Below are 16242 nucleotides of genomic sequence, written 5' to 3'. Positions count from 1 at the left end.
CACTCGCAGCTACCTTGAGTCATTTATATAATAGACCACTGTCGGAGGACCTCTTGCTAGGCGCAGGGCCACAGAGCTGGCAGACGATAGAGGCAATGCGTGCTTTTTCACGTTTCTTAGGCGACACGGGCCTGGACTCACGCTTGTGATAACATTTATGCAATGTGTCCTTTCACCTAGTTCCTCCCATTATCATCCCCCATTGTGACACTCTTTCTTTCCCGTCCCTTACGTAGAGTAGCAGGCCAGATGCTCCATTTTCCGGCCGACCTCTCTACATTTTCCAATCATTAAACTACTTATATATATATATATATATAACCAAACGATTACCCTGCTAAACTTGTTCCATTACCCTATTAACTTTTTTTTCTACTCCTTCCCGCGCAGTAGAATTTTTATCAGTAATTGGCAATTTCGAATTGGTTAATTCACCTCTTCTTATCCGTTAACCACCCGATTCACGACCAATTCCCCCACTGTGGGTATGCACCTCAATCATATTCAGGACAACAGCAACTACACTCGACGCATCCTGGGCGATCAACTGCCTGCAGTGCACAGCCGGAAAGAGCTCGGTGAGAGTTGACGCGTGTTGTCTTTACGCATGGCTGTGAAGCCATGCGCAACGCGTTATGTGAAGCTTGCACATAATATTGGGACAATCTCCTTTCTCCTTGGTTTTGTTGAAAATCTCATTCTCTAACGCACAATATGGTTAGAAGTGGTGCCTTTTACATTCAACACGCGCTACATATTTTCTACGAAAACAAAGTATATAAGGTTAACATAAACTTCAAGATCCATCCACTAAGTAAACTCTCATTCCACATATCCCCCCATATTATACATACATGTGCTTTCCATGTGGTCTGTTATCGCATGAGAGAGAGAAAGGTTAACCAGAGGTAATTCCGGTTGGCTGCCCTGCACGGGGGGAAGGAGTAGGGAGATAAAAGGAGAAATAGAGTGGAAGGGGGGAGAGAGAGTAAGAGAGACGAGCACAAGCCACGGTGTAGCACTAACAAACCGCATACACTATAGAGCAGTATAGGGGGCGGCGTTCTTAGAGTCTATCGTGAAGGCCCGTGACCGCAGGGACCTTAGTAGCGTGAGTAAGGCCTTCAGCGCCAGGCGCGGATCCAGGGGGGATGTCCGGATGTCCTGACCCCCCCCTCAAATTTCTGTATCGCCCCCTCGCTGATAGGGGGATGGCCCTGTCACAACAAAATATGGCCACCAGCATTCTTCAAAATTATTTTCCCGAGTACCAGTGGTATCAGCCATTTAGAAGTAAAGGTAGCTCGCTCACAAGCTTAGTTGCACTCCGTAGGGGTGCACGTGGTGTCGCGAAGTTGCCGTAGTTAATTTTTCTCATGAACACCTTGGACCTCCTGGCGCCGGCCGTGCCTTACTCGTCCCGTCGGTGACGTCGAATAAACGAGGGGACGTCCCTTTTGCCAAGCACGCCGATGTCCGCGCGAGCGCCTTCGCGCCTGATCAACTTAGTTCCGCATTGGGGTGTCATCGGTTGCCTCATTTGCTGTCATCGGTTTAGCGACAAACCTGCTTAATGAAAGAGACCTCGCTGGAGTGTTCATCTATAAATAATAACAACTAACAGCTAAACTAAGAACTACGCATAAGCAACTTTTTTTTAAAACTGTAGCACTCATTGTGATCACAGTTACACGTTGACAACATCTAATAGAAGCATATAGTACCGTTCGTACGCTACAAGTTTTTCATTGTAACTTCGCAGTCTTATTGCCGTACATTAGGCATAGTAGGGTCAAAGCCGCCGGATACGTTAATCTGAGTGGGCGTTCTCGCGGAGCGGGGCGATGCCTCGAGCAGCGGCTGCGAAGTGGGGGAGCGGGACGTCAGCGGCCAACGCCAGCGCGCGGGCCTAGAATGGGATCGCGTGGTTAGAGAAACAGGAGCAGATGCGCGCCTTGTGTAAAAGGATGACATCGCGTGGGAAACAAAACATGAAGACGCTGGCTCACGCTCTCGGCTACTACGCCACATCGTTCTTCTTGTAGGTGACGTCGTGAGTCTTCATACGCGGTTGATTTCCTTCAATGATTTCCTTTAGGGAAATCATTGATGTAAATCAATGATCAATTCCAATGATCAATGATTTCCTTTAGCGAAATCATTGATCATTACAGACTAGCCAGGGCTAGATATCCGGCAGCACATTGCTCATTAAGCAAGTGGCAATCAGTGGCTTGGCGGCTAATACAAACCAATACTTTCCCCAACCCCATTGCCTTCAGTCACTATCACCCAGACGTATACACAAACATATGTAAACATTGTAACAACCAAGCAGATCTTCAACACATAATCTGGGCATGCCCAAAGAAACAATATAACAATAACTGTTCGAAACCACAACAACCCTGTTTAATAATAAGAAATGAGGAGCAATGGGAGACCGTGCTGCGCAGCTCGGACCCGGATGTTCAAGCAAGAGTAGTCCAAATGGCTGAAGACGCCACCGCGGCTCAGGGGCTGCCGGCCGCCGTCTAAAGGGGGGACGGGTGAGGCTTCTAGTCATTACCCCCTCCTCTAACCACATTTTGGGCAAAATAAAGTTATTTCTCTCTCTCTCATACGCGGTGATTCGCATATTGTAAACAACCAGCGTAGTGGTTGCCGCGTTGGAGCGGAGCGTTACGCCCGTATTCAAAAACGTTCTTCAAGTCAACACAACACTTTGACTCAAGAGAGAAGATAGCACCGCCATCCATCCACAGAAGTGTTCACTGAGCTTCATGATCATTCACGGGAATTCAGAATTGTCACGTCTTTATCACTCGAGAGGCGGCGCTGTGCTCAAGAAGGTGGGTGGCCGGAGGAAGAGCTTCGAGTCGAGGGCTGTTTGAGAACAGGGAAGTTAGTCCTCCAAAGCAAACGAAGGTGTCTCAGCCGATCACAAAGAATCTTCTTAAGGAAATCAAGGTGTCCCAACAGAACTCCAAAGACGGACCCATGCTTACGCATTTATAACAAACCTGCGACAGATCATCCAAAACTTTATTTTAAGAAGCAATACAGGCTAGATATACCGGGTATTGAAAATTAAGCTTTATGGATTTCTTAAAATAGGCACTGGGAGGCACGTGAAGACCACCTGCGCAAATAAGTTGTGTGGCCAGGGGGACACAAAGTGAGATAATTATTGCTGTCAGCAGCCGAATTAACTAAAATTGAATAATTAACTTTTATTGACTGCAGTAAGTGTGTATGTTTGTATTCAAAAGTTAGAGCCAGTCGTGTTTCTACACAGTTTCACTTGGAAAAATTCTTCTAGCATGTCTATGCTCCGAGATATCCAACTCCAAATTTTAATTGTCGTTCGCATGATTACGCATGCAAGAGAGTGAGGATCGGCGCAAAGCTCCTCCCTGATGTGACGCGGCTGTTGAGTGCGGCGTTTAGTCTGACAACGCGGCGGAGGCATTAGCAAAAATAGACAGTTTTAGTTTAGCGTGGTTACCGGAATAGCGGGCGTACCGGAATAGCGGGATCGAAGTGCGCATGCGCAGAACGCTAACCGACCCATACCGTTTACCGTGCGCACGCTATTTCTCAGAGTTAACGTTACCGTGTTAGCGTGGTGTACGTAGTGTACGTAAAACATGGCGGCGGTCCCGGTCGCCCGCTTCGAACTGAATTTGGCGTTGTTTTTGTAGAATTCACTTCGTTCGTAGCAAATGACTGCGTAAACGGCTTTTGCTTAGTCTCATGCCGCTTCGCCGAGAGAGTGTTATGGCTAATCTTGAGGAATTTTCGAGATCGCTTCTCATTTCGAACGCGCCTAAGCCTAACAAGAAAATTTTTTTCTGAGATGCGAGCGCCATCTGTCGCTAAAGTCGAGAGATAGGCGCGACGACGGCATATGGCCTCTGAGATGAGAGGATTTCGGAGGCTATGCTAGACAGCTTGTACTGCTTGTCTGGTTCGTTGCAGATCGACGGACATGTTAAGTAAAAATACAACGCGCTCCTGGCTTCCATTGCGCTGCCTATCGCACTTTCCGGACGCACACACACATAGAATTAGGTGCCCTGTGTATGCAAAATTCAAAGCGTAATGAAATAGCGTCCCGCACGTAAACTACGCTATCACGCTATACTAAAACTCTCTTTCTGCAAAGTTCGTTTGCGGAACGGTAACGCTATTTCCCGTAACCCCGCTATTACGCTAACGCTAAACTAAAACTGTCTAATAACTGCCCCCCTTCCCCTCACGGCTGGCGAAAAAAAAATCGAAGAACCCGTAACCGCTGTCGTAACACGCGACCGCGCAGCCTGTAAAGACGGTGGCAGCTGCCATGCCGAGATAATGGCGCGAGCGGAGAAGCCGCAGGGCAGTGCGCGTGCGTAATGGTGACTAGACGACCGGGCATGGTCCTTGTTTGGGCTACGCAAATAAAGTGACTGCTGATTTCCAAGTATTGTAAGTTTTATTGAAATCAAAAGCAACAACTGCACCATCAACAACAGAAACCTTTTTAGCTATGCTGACGAATATTTCATACTGCCGCTTTAACTTTGGTGTTGTCATGCACAAATCTCATGACAACACTTCACCCATCAAGATGTCAATGCCCTAAAGATGTTCAAAATGCCGCCCTTCCCCAGCAACGCAAAACATAAACCGCTCTCGCGTCGAGTCGATAACTCTGCGCAGTACAATTGAAATTTGGAGTCGGATATCTCGGAGCACGAACCCGCTAGAATAATTCTTCCGACTGATACTGTGTATAAACACGACTGCCTCTAAGTTTTCAATACAAACATACCCACTTACTGCAGTCGGCAAAAATAATTATTCAATTTTAGTTAATTAGGCTGCTCACAGCGATAATTATCATCTCACTTTGTGCCCCCCCTGGCCATATAACTTATTTGCACCGGTGGTCTTCGCGTGCCTCCCAGTGCCTAATTTTAAGAAAACCATAAAGCTTAGCTTTGAACAACCTGTATTATCAGGCACAGCCGCCAAGCACATGGCTGTATTGGGTAACGTCCTTTTCCTATAAGCTCGGAGAAACCGTTACCAGGCTTCGCTATAGGGCTTCTTCCTCTTTCTGGGGTTTTACGTGCCAAAACTAGTTCTGATTATGAGGCACGCCGTAGTGGAAGACTCCGGAATAATTTTGACCACCTGGGGTTCTTTAACGTGCACCACAACGCAAGCACACGGGTGTTTTTGCATTTAGCCTCTATCGAAATGTGGCCGCCGCGGCCGGGATTCGATCGCGCGATCTCGTGCTCAGCAGCGCAACGCCTGAGCTGACTGAGCCACCACGGCGGGCTACAGGTGTTGCTCTAGCCGTATAAAACGCGGGTTTATCGTGAGCAGAAACGGTGAATTTCGGTAAATGATAAAGGCTACTATCATCATCATCATCATCATCATCATCATCATCATCATTGACAGAAGCTGACCCCCCCCTCAGAAAAAACCTGGATCCGCCCCTGTTCAGCGCGGATGTTCTTTCGTAGCACTGACCTAAAGCTTTTAGTTCCGTTGGTGGACGATTGTCCAATTGGTCCAACACTCTGCACAGCACTTGTCTCTCCGCACTATAGAGCGAGGATAGACACAGATAATGTGTTCGAGCGCCTCATCGCTGCTGCACATGTCGCACGTGGGGCTGTTGGCCATTTCAATAAGGAAGGCATATGAGTTCGTAAATGCAACGCCTAGCCACAGACGGTACAGCATGGTCTGTTCAAGTAGTGGTAATCCAGGCGGTAGATGCACCCGTATATCCGGAGACAACGAACGCAAACGACACGTGGTGAAAGTGTTCGAGTCCCACAGGGGCAATATACATTCACAGGACATCAATCGCAGCCCAGCCGCAGCGTCTGTTCGCGAAAGTGGAATGAAGACACATTGACCACTTTCATGTGCAGATTGGGCGGCTTCGTCGGCGTGGTCATTCCCGCTGATGTTGCAATGTCCTGGAAGCCATAGAAAGATTATGCTGTGTCCCTTGTCATGGCTGCGATGATATATCTCTCGTATTTCTGAGGCCAGTTGTTCATTGGGTCCGTGGCGCATTGGGCTTAATATGCACTGAAGGGCTGCCTTGGAATCACTAAAAACTGTCCATTGTTGCAGTGGTTCCTGATTAATGAAATCAAGTGCAGCACGGAGTGGAGTGCCTCAAGTTCTGCACCCGTCGAGGTGGTAACAAATTAAGTTTTTAGCTTTATTTCTTCTGATTTTGCCGGGATGATGACTGCAGCAACAGAGCTGTGGAGTTTTACCGAACCATCTGTGTAGACATGTTGCCGTAATCTGTGGACGTAAATGTGTTCCAAAGTTACTTGCTTCAAAGCTTGCAACGACACTCCAGCTTTCTTTTTGATGCCCGGAATTGTCAATTGTACTTGCGGCCGGTGCAGGCACCACAATTGGGCTGATAATCGTGTATCAGGCGTGAATTGTGATCGCAAGTAAGACTGATGTCTTACAATACTTTTGGCAAATGTTGAATGTGGCCTCTTTTCTGGCAAGCAAGCAAGATGGTGTGAGGGAATCCGAGTCAGATGTCGGCTGTGTGCCCTCAGGACATCTGTAGCAATGTAGATAGTCAAAAGGGAGTCTCTGGCAATGGCCACTGTCGCAATCGATGACGTAGTTTTTGGGAGACCACGACAAATTCTGAGTGCTTGGGCTTGCATACTCTGGAGTCTGCGGATATTTGTAGTGCAAGTATTTCCTAGTACAGGTAATCTGTACCGCAGGAAGACCAAAAATAGCGCTTGATATAGTTGCAGCATTGATGGTACTGTTGCACCCCAGGACTTACGGCAGGCCACGTAAGCGCAGGGCAGATAACCGGTAGACTTGCAGAATGGGTGCCAAGGGATGTGAAGCGCAGTCGAAGACAGCAGAAAACTTGATTGGGTGATGGAATTAGGAAATTTGCAGGCGGAAGATGGAATCAGCTGGCGCAAAACAGGGGTAATTGGGCATCGCTGGGATAGGCCTTCGTCCTGCAGTGGACATAAAAATTGGCTGATAATATTGACCCTATTCGCGGAGCAGCTTGTTCTATAGAAACGAGATGCCGCTTTCGGCGGCGCGCTGTCCGTCGCCTCAGCGACCGCGCACGAATACGAAACCATTACCGCATCTACCTTGCTTCTGTACGATCAGCTGTCGGAACTCGGAAATGCAATCGGCACTTCGAGATGCACGGCTTTCCTCGAGGATATAGAAATTTGCTCATCCGCCAGCATTGCATTGCTAACCTTCAAGGAAAGGGCGTGAGCCCCGGTACTTCGGCAAGAGTGAGTGTCACTCGTTAAAAAATTATATAGGGATTAGCGCCGCTTTCTGTCATAGTAGGTTTCGCGCACAGTATCTACACACGTCCACCCCAATTGGCACGGAAACTTACGCCCACTCTTTCGCCAACGTGTCAAGAATACGTGAATGGGCGCACACTTGAATATATGCGCACTATATATGTACGATAAATTACGGTACTACATCGATAGTGCAGGAATGGTAGAAGCTGAATGTTTCGTGACGGTCCACGTGTACAGAGTAAGCGATAACACGTTTTTGCTACAAGGTACTACAATGTACAGAACCGCTACCTTTCAAGCCTTGTGCGCAGCAAGAACAAATCTAACGGAACTGAGCACACCTGCGAGCGATTAGGCAGAAAATAATCAGATAGTGATCGCACCGAGGAACTTTACTGACTGAAAAACATGACGAGCCGCTGCTTCAAAAAAATTGTAAATAAAGAACGAAGAGCAGAACACGGTAATCCTGACTCAATTCGTGAGCGGAAAGTTTGGATAGCTTGGAATGCATATTTAGCCCCGCTTTTAGAGCAAGCCCCATATACGCTGCTCGCGCTGTTTGGACGTAGCTTAATCAGCTCCGAAAGAGCTTTTGCATATGTTCTCTGTAGCTGTGGCCGAAGCTTCGTGTCGTCCACCTAGTCACCGTCTACGATATCTCCCGAAGCAGAGGTTTCCTGGGCCGCACAGGCGTCATACACATCCATTGTGAACACGGAGGCAAGCAATGGACGCGTCACCACATGATCAAACATGGCAGCACCCACGGGATCGCCGCGAAAAGGATATATATATATATATATATATATATATATATACAGGGTGTTTCAGCGAACACTTTCAAAATTTATTTAAGGTTGCCTGTGGCAGATAGCCCAATTCTATAGTTAATGAGGTGGTCTACTCGAAGCGGCGGACATTACTTGCACAAAAAATTGAAATGCATAATCGACTAATTAACAAAAATTCACTTATTCAGTTTTTAACCTAATTACCTCATGGCCCTTATTACAATTTACAAATTGTAGCCGTGGAGTTCGCCAAGCGGATCCACTTAGAATTAATTCTCAAGATGACACCAGTTTCGAGATATTAATTCCCGAACTTAGCGGAGAAATGCATTGGCGTTCCAGTTAATTTTGTGCTTCAATGCACAAAGCGACGTTTTGTTAAGAACCTAACTGGAACGCCAATGCATTTCTCCGCAAAGTTCGGGAATTAATATCTCGAAACTGGTATCATCCCGAGAATTCGTTCCAAGTGGATCCGCCTCGCGAACTCCACGGCTACAATTTGTAGATTGCAATATGGGCCATCAGGTAATTAGTTAAAAACTTAATTAGTGAATTTCTGTTAATTATTCGATTATGCATTTCCATATCTTGTGCAAGTAATGTCCGCCTCTTCGAGTAGACCAGCTCATGAACTAGAATTGTGCTATCTGCCACAGGCGCAGGTAACCTTTAAGAATTTTTATTGCGATAGCAATTATATGGACACTTCAACCGGATTTCTGCCGTCGTCGTCGCCGTCGCCGTCAGGTTCCCTATAGATAAAATCTTCGCCGCGCGCCGTATGCCCGAGCGGAAGCGTGCGGGGTACGCGCGCTATCACGGAGAGCGAACGCACTCAATTACCCACGCGCAAGCAAGGAAGCGGGAAGCCAGCGCCGGAGGGAGCTGGGGGGGGGGGGGGGGGGCGCACTTCTACTCTGCCAGCAACCGCGCTCGTCGCTCGCTCGCACCGTCGCTTATCTCCACACGGCTCTGACCTTTATGCGCCGTGCATTCGCCGCTCAGTTTCCGTTGAAGCGATAGACCGCACGTACCTTCACCCGCTGCTTGCTGCCAGCGTTTTGACAGTCGTTGTCTGCAGTCATTCAGTGTGATCTATTCATGTTTGTTTGTGCGCGCTCACACCACGCTTGTTCATTCAGTTAGTAATAGTCGGGCCACATTTTCCAACGCACGCTACACATGCAATGCTGCCCGGATCGGCAGTGCAGCGCTACAGGTGTGTCCCTTCGCACGCGCTGCCCACGGGAAGCGCTTCTCATGAACACCACCGTTTCACAGGCGCCTTCTCGTGGTCATCGAGTCTCTCCTCATGTCGGTCTACTTACGGCGCAGCACACCTGCTTACTTAATCAGCTCATGTTTACTACAATTCATATTGCTACCAAAGCCGCTCACCTTACTTCGTATGGCATTGCTGTGTTGCTATGTGACATTTTTTTTTTAAAGTGTTCGCTGAAACACCCTGTACGTATATATGTTCAACCTCGGCTGATTTCCCCGATGTTTTCCTTGACTTCACTGACTCTTGGCTTTATATGGTCATGATAAACAGAAACCGAGCCCCTCGGTTTCCCTTCTTCTCTCGTTCATTCATAGCGAGGGTATCAAATCTGGCGGCCTTGATGTCATTGGGTAGCATACGAGGTTTTTTTATCCACGATCGTGCTCTTCTAAGGTCACGTGTTAACGTGACGCCATCGGGCTAACAAAAGATGTTCCACATCCGCCCACCATGGCTCTGAGTGGCACTGGCTAACACTCCCACGGCTAGATCTAGTAAGCATAAATACGCAAGTTAGTAGACGAATTGATAGCCGTCACCGTAGCACAATAGACCGATCCCACCAGCCAGTTTCACGACGCCACCGCTGCCGCGGTGCATGCTGGTACTTGTAGTCATCCGGCCGCTCCAGCCGCCCGGAGTGCCTGTGCGTTCTGTATCCGAACGATTTTTGGCAATTTTTATGGTTCGTGTAGAGCCATCGTGCGATGGGAGGATTGACCTACTGCGTTCCTGGCTGCTACAACAACCACACAAGGGACAAAGGCTTCGGATTCTATGTGTTTCCTAAAGAGCGAAGGCTTCGAGAGACGTGGATCCAACGGATTAATAGGTGGTACTGGTAATACACAGCGTGAGAATACGGGGACGAATAGCGGCCGCATTTCGATCGGGGCAAAATGCGAAAACACCCGTGTACTCAAATTTCCCGGAACTTATAGATTATTTGTCGATTATCGATTAGCTGTTGATTGGCTATCGCAAGGTATTGGCCACGTATTTGGGCTAGGCCAAGAACTACCAAGTCATCCCCAGCATTTCCCAGAATTTATTGATTATTGATCGATTAGCTATTGATTGGCTATCGCAAATTATTGGCCACGTATTTTGGCTAGGCTAAGCACTACCAAGTCATGCCCAGCATTTTCCGGAATTTATTGATTATTGATCAATTATCGATTAGCTATTGATTGGCTATCGTAAGATATTGGCCACGTATTTGGGCTAGGCTAAGCACTACCAAGTCATGTCCAGCATTTTCCGGAATTTATTGATTATTGATCAATTATTGATTAGCTATTGATTGGCTATTGATTGGCTATCGCAAGGTACTGGCTACGTATTTGGGCTAGGCTAAGCACTACCAAGTCATCCCCAGAATTTTCCGGAATTTATTGATTATTGATCAATTATCGATTAGCTATTGATTGGTTATCGATGACTTGGTGATGATTGGCTATCGGCGTTTGTATGTTAAAAACGCCGCCTAGCTTACTTAAGAACTTCTAAACTTCTAGATATCGCTGTTACCGAAGTCTGCAAGTCGTGCGCGAAACCCATGTAGGTAAGTAGGGAACGAAAGTTTTGGCGCCGCATTTCAAACCTGTCTCCAACAGGTATACAAATCCTATTATGTCCGTCGCTAAGCAAACATAACGTTGCAGTCACCGAGATGCACGTGCGCAAAAATAGTAACGCAAAACGACCGCGTACATCAGCATGTACTACATACAAAGCTCGAAAAAATACGATACTCAACGCGTTATAAGCGGGTAACAACCGAAAGGAAAGAGGAACAGGCACTTTTCAACGTTCGCCTCGCATGCTGCAATGAACAGCCGATGTAATTTCTTTAAATACATGACGAATGTTTCTCGGTGGTGGAGTCGCAGATATGTCTGGGAAGCTCGTGCGCAGTACTCAACGAGCGCGGATTGCGGTGGTGTGGTTGACTATAGTTGACTACAACCAAGATGGTGTCAGTACTACTTCTGGAAAACCGGCGCATATGCGCAGATCGGTCGGTGGGATCGGTCTATTGGTAGTGCAACGCTCGCTTAATGAGGAAGTTGTGGGTTCGGCTCCCACCGGCGACAAGTTACCTTTTCGTCCATTTTCATTTCCCTTTTCTTTATTCTTTCCTAACTTTGAAATTCAACCACAGCTAATTTCCCCGATGCTTTCCTTCGTTTCATTGTCTGTCGGCTTTATATGGTCATGGTTAACAAAAATCGAGCCCCTCGGTCTCCCTTCTTTTTAGTAATGTGGAAAGTTGGGCGAGTTGGTGATTAATCATCATACCGTGTTAGTGAAGCAGCGCACTGACCAGGACAAGGCGGAGAGACACACTGAGAATACACGGCACTCGCTGTTCTCTTCTGCTGTGGTGCACTCCCTCCTTTTCTCGTTATAATATGTACAAGGTGTCGATCCAATATCATGCACCAAGATTTAAAAATATGCATGTCATGACATGACATTCATGTCATGACATATTACTCATGTTCGTCCACGGCCGGACTGGAGAGGCGCGCGCGCCTCGCGCGCCTCTCCAGTCCGGCCGTGGTTCGTCATACACTCCTGCCATACTATACCAATTTTGATACATACCAAGTTAACGAAACGACCATGGGAGCCCAAAGACGTAGGTAGATAGATAGATAGATAGATAGATAGATAGATAGATAGATAGATAGATAGATAGATAGATAGATAGATAGATAGATAGATAGATAGATAGATAGATAGATAGATAGATAGATAGATAGATAGATAGATAGATAGATAGATAGATAGATAGATAGATAGATAGATAGATAGATAGATAGATAGATAGATAGATAGATAGATAGATAGATAGATAGATAGATAGATAGATAGATAGATAGATAGATAGATAGATAGATAGATAGATACGTGCTACATAAAAGTTTTTCCGGACGTGAAAGAAGACCGCGAATACACGCAAAGTGCCTCGAGCGGCCAGTCGCGCGGGCAATTTTGCGTGCATTAGCGGACTTCTTTCACGCTCCGGAAAAGTGACCGTTTTCTTTTCTTTTATTGAGTGCGTGCTTACAGGATTTATATTTAATTTCTTACCTCCTCTTCTTTACTTCTATCGTCTAAACGCACGGGAGTGGAGAAATGGTCGTCCTCGGCAGCCAGTGACCAAATGTGTACAAGCACAAGCATGGATAAGAGGGCTAAAAAATGAGTATATGGTTGGGGGCTATAGGTATATAGTACTATGTTGCCACTAAGAAAGAGATATGTTGTGTTTAGCGACACTAAGAATAATTAAGCTGAACCACCCTTCTGGAATGCTAGAAGCATCAGTCTTAGGAATCAAGAGGCAAGAACGAAGCATGGGCTTGAAGTTATTCCTGACGGCGTATAATTCGGATAGCGTATGCTTGTGACTATATAGGTTATCGATAAACAAGGATTACACTGCATTTACTGGCTCAGTTTGGTACGTTTCGATAATTTTCTTTCGGAACAATGAATTCCTAAGCACGTGAACATATTACATTAACCCTTTAACTGTCAGTTCAACAATATTGTTAACCTAACAAAAGCATCTGCAAAAATTAGACAAATCCAAATATTAGTTTGTGCCTTTCAATTTACCTTTATTTACCTGCTGAACAGTGGTATTCAATAAAATGTCGAGCATGAGCAGCAGCAGCAGACGTATAGGTCACTAAACCTGGAGGCTTCGTCGTTATCTTCTTAGCGCACATGGGGGTCAGATTCTCGCCAATGCTATTTTTTTTTCCTTTTTTAAACAAGCTCTTATTTCTTAACTTTATAAAAGTGCATCTCAAGAACACACATTAACCTTGCCAAAGCAAGTGCCAGAGACCAGTTTTGGCCCATACACTTATACCTGTCAACACCAGGTCAACAATAATTTTGACCTACGTTGTATCTCGCTTTGTTTTTAGAGAAACCGTCTAATACCTCAATCGGTATGTATTGGAGCAAAGTAAAGAAGAACTAAAGCAATAAAACCATTCTAGGTCAAGTCTTTCTTATCTTGCCAGTTAAAGGGTTAAAATGCGCGACGTTATATTAACGCACCAGTGCAGCTCATGATTGAAAACTGAAAATTCCGCCCTTCATTTTTTACAGCTACGCATTTTCTTGCTTAATAAAAACGCATGAAATCTTAGAAAGACCAGCAGAATAGCAAAGTTATAGGCGAAGCCTATGAACGCACGATAGAAAAAATCTACATTCAGCTAAATGTTGATCTTTTAAAGGGCATAAAGAACAACGCTATAGTGTTGTTCTTTATGTAGTGCCCCTTTAGAGGATCAACGTTTAGCTGATATAATGTCATAGCTGATATAATGGCTAACTATGCCGTTATAAATATACGGCGGCGAGTGTATGGTCGATCTTGTGTCGCTCGTCTTCATGTTCGTTCGCAGACCGCCAAGAGTGCGCTTGTTCGCGTGACTGCGTCTCCCGCGCTTTACCATGGCAGTCGGTGACTGTTCACGCGACACTCAAGTATTACATCTGCGCATTAGATTATACGATATATAGCTACGGGTGTCCTTGCTTCGCAGTCTTGCATAAACTGCTGTACATTTCAGGCACTGAAGATATCAGCGGCCGTCAAGGGAAACATGTCATAGGCCGAAGTCGAAGCCACGACCCGAAGGTTCGAAAAGGCTGCGACGATAGAAACGGAGAAGGTGGAAGACCACGCGGCGCTGTGGAGATGGTACGGCGCATTTTTGCACCTGGAGAAATGACGGCTTTACAGCAATTTATGCGGTAGAAAAATTCGTAAAAGATCATTCGTGCCCTTAATGAAAAAAAAAAAAAAAAAAAACGGCTCATGCATTTTGCGGAAGATACCGTAGGCGAAATTGTTATTTATTTATTTATTTATTTATTTATTTATTTATTTATTTATTTATTTATTTATTTATTTATTTATACATAATTATTTGATTAATTGATTGGTCGACTGATTGAATGCGTATTTGTTACTACTTTTTTAGTTTTATCTACATGTGAGGTTGAGTTGTTAGGGGACAGGGTGGCGTGAAGCTAGAATCGCCAGATGCAAAATGAACACATCTTTGTGATTCAAGTGATTTCCGAGAACCCAGCCCTACATTGTCTGCCTGGGAAGACGTCAAGAATTTTCCTTCCCCGAATGTCACATGGTACATCTACAGCCGCCACATACTGGAGGACCAGAAATAGCATAGCAGACGTGGCACGTACTGATTATCGTGCACTCCAACCTGCGTGGTGACCGGAAATGCTCGATCGAATTAATTTGAGAGCTCCAACGGCTTTTTCTAGTCTTAGCACGTGCGTGCTTCAAATAACGGGTTATGCTGTCAGCGACAAAACGGGCAGCAAGTGCTACGTCCTTGTGAAACGGATACTTTATGGCTAGAGGGCCCCTTGCGGAGTTCCTGCACTTAGCGCAGAGTTCTGACTTTTCCAGCAGAGTGTGATTCGGTGCTCACTACACCCTGTAGGTGGGAAGACGAGGAGCCTTGTGAGAGCGACGCCAAGAGGCGCAAGAAGTGGCACACGCTGGAACACAGGGGACCGCTGTTCGCGCCGCCGTACGAGCGATTACCGCGCCACGTGCACTTCTACTACAACGGTGAGCGCACTTTTAAGTTCTCGTGGAATTAACGTACACCTGCAGCTGGCGTTTCAGCCAAATTTCATGGCCTATGTCGTCATCACATCCCCTACGTTCGTCTTCACTTGCAGGGTTCGACCACAGTACGCCTTCGTGCCTTCTGCGCGAGTTGGTCTAAGTTCATGGCGTGATTTGCAGCGCGAAACAAAGAAGGGCGGCGGAAAGAAAATAACGAAGGGTTAGCCTGTGTTTGTCCTGGGAACGTATTCTGCGACGATCACTTTCGGCGATAGTATCGCCGTCAGGCGCGCGCTGATTGGCTGGTTGAGCAATATCGGATGAGCTGATTGGCTGGTTGAGCACCACGTCACGCGAAGGCGATCGCCGAAGTGATCGTCGCAGAATACGTATACCCTGCTTTCGCAAACCTTTCGTTATTTTATTTCCACGCTTCGATCGCTGCTTCGTGCTGCAAATGACGCCATAGAAATAACAGCACCAAGATGCAGCTCTTCTTCTTGTTGCGTCTTCGTGTGTTCGCGCTGTTAATTCTGTCGTATGTTGAGCGTTTACAAACCGCCAAGGTCTCACTTGCGAATTATCACCGTGCCGTCGTTGTCGTTATCTCATCGTCGTTGTCCTCGCCGTCGTCATTGGGGCAGCCACCATTTTTATAGACGGCCACTAAGACTTTTCTTTGACTGGCCTTTGTATGTATATATATATATATATATATATATATATATATATATATTCGTTATGCGGTAAACTCTCATTATAACGAAGTCACTTTATTCCAACTTTCTTTGTGGTTGACCATAGTGCATGCATTTTAGACTGGATTACTTCAAGTGTAGTGAACTCGGCTTATAGTACGAAATGAAAAGCGTGAAATTCGCACGGAATCGCTCGCAATCGGTGCATCATATACTATATACAGATGACCACTTGCGTTTCGTCTGTACCAACCTACAGCCGAGACAGAAAGCGCTGCGGATGTCACTCCACTACGTGGTTACAAATATATATGTTTCACGTGTCAAAAGCACCATCGATCAAGAGGCACGCCGTTGTGGAGGACTCCGGATTAATTTCGACTCCCTGGGGTTCGTTAACGTCTTTTGAGTTTTCAAGAAGCGCAACTTCATATAGCCACTAAGCTAACACGTGGCCGCCGCTTCCTGGAACTAG

At 46.2% G+C, this 16242-nt stretch overlaps 1 long non-coding RNA gene across 1 annotated transcript; it reads left to right on the top strand.

The window, feature by feature from the left end:
* The first annotated feature begins 512 nt into the window (after positions 1-512).
* LOC125945551 (uncharacterized) lies at positions 513-15062 on the top strand. The gene is made up of 3 exons (XR_007466982.1): positions 513-578; positions 14033-14163; positions 14939-15062. It is a non-coding gene; the product is annotated as an uncharacterized LOC125945551 (long non-coding RNA).
* Positions 15063-16242: the final 1180 nt, after the last annotated feature.

The sequence above is a fragment of the Dermacentor silvarum genome, chromosome 5, assembly GCF_013339745.2.
Source record: "Dermacentor silvarum isolate Dsil-2018 chromosome 5, BIME_Dsil_1.4, whole genome shotgun sequence".
NCBI lineage: Eukaryota > Metazoa > Arthropoda > Arachnida > Ixodida > Ixodidae > Dermacentor > Dermacentor silvarum.
This window is presented reverse-complemented; position numbering and strand designations above follow the sequence as displayed.